This window comes from Triticum aestivum, chromosome 4B, assembly GCF_018294505.1.
Source record: "Triticum aestivum cultivar Chinese Spring chromosome 4B, IWGSC CS RefSeq v2.1, whole genome shotgun sequence".
NCBI classification, from domain to species: Eukaryota; Viridiplantae; Streptophyta; class Magnoliopsida; order Poales; family Poaceae; genus Triticum; species Triticum aestivum.
In genome coordinates, this window is record NC_057804.1 from 46,060,086 (window position 1) to 46,066,085 (window position 6,000).

Below are 6,000 nucleotides of genomic sequence, written 5' to 3' on the forward strand. Positions count from 1 at the left end.
AGGGGGTGTCCGGATAGCCAGACTATTATCATCGGCCGGACTCCAAGACTATAAAGATACAAGATTGAAGACTTCGTCCCGTGTCCGGATGGGACTTTCCTTGGCATGGAAGGCAAACTTGGCGATACGGATATGTAGATCTCCTACCATTGTAACTGACTCTGTGTAACCCTAGCCCTATCCGGTGTCTATATAAACCGGATGGCTTTAGTCCGTAGGACGAACAACAATCATACCATAGGCTAGCTTCTAGGGTTTAGCCTCCTTGATCTCGTGGTAGATCTACTCTTGTAATACCCACATCATCAATATCAATCAAGTAGGACGTAGGGTTTTACCTCCATCAAGAGGGCCCGAACCTGGGTAAAACATCGTGTCCCTTGTCTCCTGTTACCATCTGCCTAGACGCACAGTTCGGGACCCCCTACCCGAGATCCGCCGGTTTTGACATCGACATTGGTGCTTTCATTGAGAGTTCCTCTGTGTCGTCACCGATAGGCTCGATGGCTTCTTCGATCATCAATAACGACGCAGTCCAGGGTGAGACCTTCCTCCCCGGACAGATCTTCGTATTCGGTGGCTTTGCACTGCGGGCCAATTCGCTTGGCCATCTGGAGCAGATCGAAAGCTACGCCCCTGGCCGTCAGGTCAGATTTGGAAGTTTGAACTTCACGGCTGACATCCGCGGGGACTTGATCTTCGATGGATTCGAGCCACAGCCGAGCGCGCCGCACTGTCACGACGGGCATGAGTTAGCTCTGCAGCCGGACAGTAACCTGGAGGCCGCTCACGAGTCCGCTCCGATCTTCAATTCGGAGCTGGCTGCGCTGATCGAGGACGGGTGGCTAGACACCGCCTCGGGGGCTGCAACCTCTATGGCAATAGAGCCGAACACTGACCTTGTCCCTCATGAAGCTCGTGACTCCGAGGTGCCGGACTCCTTGCCGGACTCCGAACCTCCCGCACGCGCTCCAATCAAATCCGATTGGGCGCCGGTCATGGAGTTCACCGCTGCGGACATCTTTCAACACTCGCCTTTCGGCGACATCTTGAGTTCGCTAAAGTATCTCTCGTTATCAGGAGATCCCCGGCCGGACTGCGGTCAGGATGGTTGGGATGCGGACGACGAAGAAATTCAAAGCCCACCCACCACCCACTTAGTAGCCACTGTCGACGATCTAACCGACATGCTAGACTTCGACTCCGAAGACATCGACGGTATGGACGACGATGCCGGAGACGACCAAGAACCAGCACCTACTGGGCACTGGAAAGCCACCTCATCATATGACATATACATGGTGGATATCCCAAAGGATGGGAATGGCGAAGGAACAACGGAGGATGACCCCTCCAAGAAACAGCCCAAGCGCCAGCGTCAGCGGCACCGCTCTAAATCCCGCCACAGCAAGAATGGAGATTCCGGCACCAGAGACAATAACACCCCAGAAAGTGCCGAAGACAACCCCTTCCAGCAAGATTCAGCGCAGGAGGACGGAGACGCCAGCCCTCATGAGAAAGCAACAGACGAAGAAGCAGAGGATTACATGCCTCCCTCCGGTGACGAGGCAAGCCTCGACGATGACGAATTCGTCGTGCCTGAGGATCCCGTCGAACAAGAGCGTTTTAAACGCAGGCTTATGGCCACGGCAAACAGCCTCAAGAAAAAGCAGCACCAGCTTAGAGCTGATCAAGATCTGCTAGCCGACAGATGGACTGAAGTCCTTGCGGCCGAAGAGCATGAGCTCGACCGCCCTCCAAAAGCTACCCTAAACGCAAGCTGCTCCCCCGATTAGAGGAGGAGGCATATGAACCTGCATCACCAGCAGACAATACGGCTGACCGACCACCCCGTGGCCGCGATAGAGAGGCATCTAGGCCCTCCACCAGAACCGTACCTCGGCATCGCTCGAAAAGCACAAGACCACAGGGGAATGCTCCAGACTTGCGAGATATATTGGAGGATAAGGCAAGACAATCAAGATCGATCTATGGATCGCGTGGGCGCCTCATGATATGCGACGACAACCGTCGCACCGGACACAGTAAGTCCGGCCGGGCCGAACAAAATATACAAAGCTCTTTTGAACTCTGTCGTGATATCGCCCAATACAGAGGCACTGCACACCCACTATGCTTCACAGATGAAGTAATGGATCATCAAATCCCCGAAGGGTTTAAACCCGTGAACATTGAATCTTATGATGGCACAACAGACCCTGCGGTTTGGATCGAGGACTATCTCCTTCATATCCACATGGCCCGCGGTGATGATCTCCACGCCTTCAAATATCTCCCACTCAAGCTTAAAGGACCAGCCCGGCATTGGCTTAACAGCTTGCCAGCAGAGTCAATTGGGAGCTGGGAAGACCTGGAAGTCGCATTCCTCGATAACTTCCAAGGCACGTACGTGCGACCACCAGATGCGGACGACCTAAGCCATATAATTCAGCAGCCAGACGAATCGGCCAGACAATTCTGGACACGGTTCTTAACCAAGAAAAATCAAATCGTCGATTGTCCGGACGCGGAAGCCCTCGCGGCTTTCAAACATAACATCCGCGATGAGTGGCTCGCCCGGCACCTGGGACAGGAAAAGACAAAATCCATGGCAGCCCTCACATCACTCATGACCCGCTTCTGCGTGGGCGACGACAGTTGGATAGCACGCAGCAACAACCTCAGTAAAAATTCTGGCAGTCCGGATATCAGGGACCGCAATGGCTGGCCGCGTCGCAACAAAAACAAACGCCGCATTAACGGCGACAATAGTGAGGATACAACAGTCAATGCCGGATTCAGAGGCTCTAAACCCGGTCAACGGAAAAAGCCATTCAAAAGAACTACTCCGGGTCCGTCCAATTTGGACCGAATACGCGACCGCTCGTGCCAGATACACGGCACCCCCGAAAAGCCAGCTAACCACACCAACAGGGACTGTTGGGTATTCAAGCAGGCAGGCAAGTTAATTGCCGAAAACAACGACAAGGGGCTGCATAGCGAGGACGAGGAAGAGACCCGACCGCCGAACAATAGAGGACAGAAGGGTTTTCCCCCACAAGTGCGGACGGTGAACATGATATACGCAACCCACATACCCAAAAGGGAGCGGAAGCGTGCACTCAGGGACGTATACGCGACGGAGCCGGTTGCCCCGAAGTTCAATCCATGGTCCTCCTGCCCAATCACTTTTGACCGAAGGGACCACCCAACCAGCATCCGCCACGGCGGATTTGCCACATTGGTTTTAGACCCAATCATTGGCGGATTTCACCTCACCAGAGTCCTGATGGACGGCGGCAGCAGCCTGAACCTGCTTTATCAGGATACAGTGCGCAAAATGGGCATAGACCCCTCAAGGATTAAACCTACAAAGACGACCTTTAAAGGCGTCATACTAGGTGTAGAGGCCAATTGTACAGGCTCAGTTACACTGGAAGTGGTATTCGGATCCCCGGATAACTTCTGAAGTGAAGAGTTAATCTTCGACATAGTTCCGTTCCGCAGCGGCTATCATGCTCTGCTCGGATGCACCGTGTTTGCAAAATTCAACGTGGTACCGCACTATGCATACCTTAAGCTCAAGATGCCAGGCCCTCGAGGAGTCATCATGGTCAACGGAAACACTGAATGCTCTCTCCGAACGGAGGAACATACAGCGGCTCTCATGGCAGAAGTACAGTGCAGCCTCTTAAGGCAATTCTCGAGTCCGGCCATCAAGTGACCGGACACGGTTAAACGCGCCCGGAGTAACCTACAACAAGACCACCTGGCATGTTCCGAGCACGCGTAGCAATGCGGCCCCAACCCCAGCCCCTACAAAATTTCAAGACAGGTCCTTCGCGTACATCATTACGCCCTGAAGATACCATGGGCATAGGGGAAGGGGCACGACCACGATAGGCCCAGAATGCGGCTTAACCATACCAGGGGTTCTCAAGTGTGTCGTTCTTTTTTCTTTTCTTTTTTCTTTACCCACAGGACCCAGTTCATCAGAGGCCCTGTCCGGCAGTAGACCTGCCGAACTCATGATGCAACAGCCAGGGAAGGAGAAAGGCTACGACGAATATCCAGGTGGTCTCCATTATGAGCATTAAATCTGTTTTATACACCATTCCGCAGCCTACCCCTAGAGGGGGACATGTTTAATAGTCCCATCCCTTGCTTATCGCACCATTTGTATCGTTCTACATTCACAGCAGTATTTCCTGAATAAACAATGCACCTTTTTGCTTACAATTGCATTCCTTTCTTATACATATGTTCATTTATGACATGTTGCATCCGTACACTTTGGTACGGTTAAATACACTAGGGGCTTATGTTTCCCGCATCATGGTGCGATAAGTCCGAACACTTTCACAAGTGCGGCACCCCGAACTTATAGCATTATATGCATCGGCTCTGAATCATGTCTTGGGTCAATAGTTGGGTTTGCCCGGCTCCCATGTTTTGGTACCTTACGTTCCGTTGTATCGGCTAAGGTAGCACTGGGAGAACCACTGCGATTGCGCCCCAGTTGAGCTGGGCGAGCGCCTCAGTGGAGAAAGCTAAAACTGACCGTCATGATGAGGCGAGAGCCGGTCGCTGTTCGAGAGGTTTTTTCGAGTCCCTAAAGACTTATGCCGCTTAGAGCGAGGAACCGGCTTTGTCCGTCCCAGGCATGGATAGCGCCCCAAATTCGGCCTTCCGAACACTAGGGGCTTTGCCAAAATTTAAAATTATAGAATTCTATGGCTAAGTGAGAGTGTTCAAGCATTATAAGTCTGGCTGCCTTGTTCGTTGTGTTGAGCGCCTCCCTAGATGGACCCAAAAATGGGAACAAGAGCGCTCAAATTTATCCCGAACACCCCAGCACTCATGGCATGGGGGCCGAAGCCGACGACTTGCCATCTCTCAGATTTGATAAACGGCCGCACAGAAGGTAATATTTTAAATTAACAAGCGTTGCTTAGCACATATGAACAAAGTTTTCAGCGCACAGGATAACAAAATGCGAGTCTACTCAAATATTACATCTTTGGAGCACTCACCCGCAATAGTGCGGGCACCCTTCAGAACAGTCTTATAATACATCTCGGGAGTATGATACTCCTTGCCCAGCGGTGGTGTGTCCGTCACAAGATTCTCAGCATCCATCTTGCCCCAGTGCACCTTTGTGCGGGCAAGGGCCCGACGGGCACCTTCAATACAGGCGGAGTGCTTGATGACTTCAACCCATGGACACGCATCCACCAGCCGTCGCACCAGGCCGAAGCAACTCCCAGGCACGGCCTCCTTAGGCCACAGCCGAACTATGAGGCCCCTCATGGCCTGTTCGGCCATCTTGTGGAGCTCGACCAGCTGCTTCAGCTGGTTGCTACGGGGCACCGGATGTCCGGCCTCAGCATACTGAGACCAGAAGACCTTCTCCGTCGAGCTCCCCTCCTCGGCCCGGTAGAACGCGGCAGCATCGGACACGCTGCGAGGAAGATCTGCGAACGCTCCTGGAGAGCTCCGAATTCGGGTAAGTAACAGGTAATTCACACTCACATGCTTACTTTGCATGAAAAATGCCTTACATGCTGCTATTTTCTTCAACGCCTCAATTTCTTGGAGGGCCTTGTAGGCTTCGGCCTTAGCGGCTTTGGCACTCTCAAGAGCCGATGCAAGCTCAGACTCTCGAGTCTTCGAGTCACGCTCCAGGCTCTCATATTTTTCCACGAGATCCTAGAGCTCTTGCTGTACCTCCGCCACCCGCGCCTCCTGCTTCTCTCGCTCGGTGCGCTCCGCGGCCGCATTACGTTCGGCCGCGGACACCGCCTCCTTCAGGGTCGCCACCTCGGTCGTGGCACCTGTAATACCCATGTTATCCTTGTCAATTTTTTTGTAACCAAATCCTTTTCTGTAAGGTACAATCTTAATACGGTGATATTCACCTTCCTTGTCCTCGAGCTGCTTCTTGGCACGGCCGAACTCGTTCTCGGACCGCTCGAGGCTTTGCTTCAAAGTATTGACCTC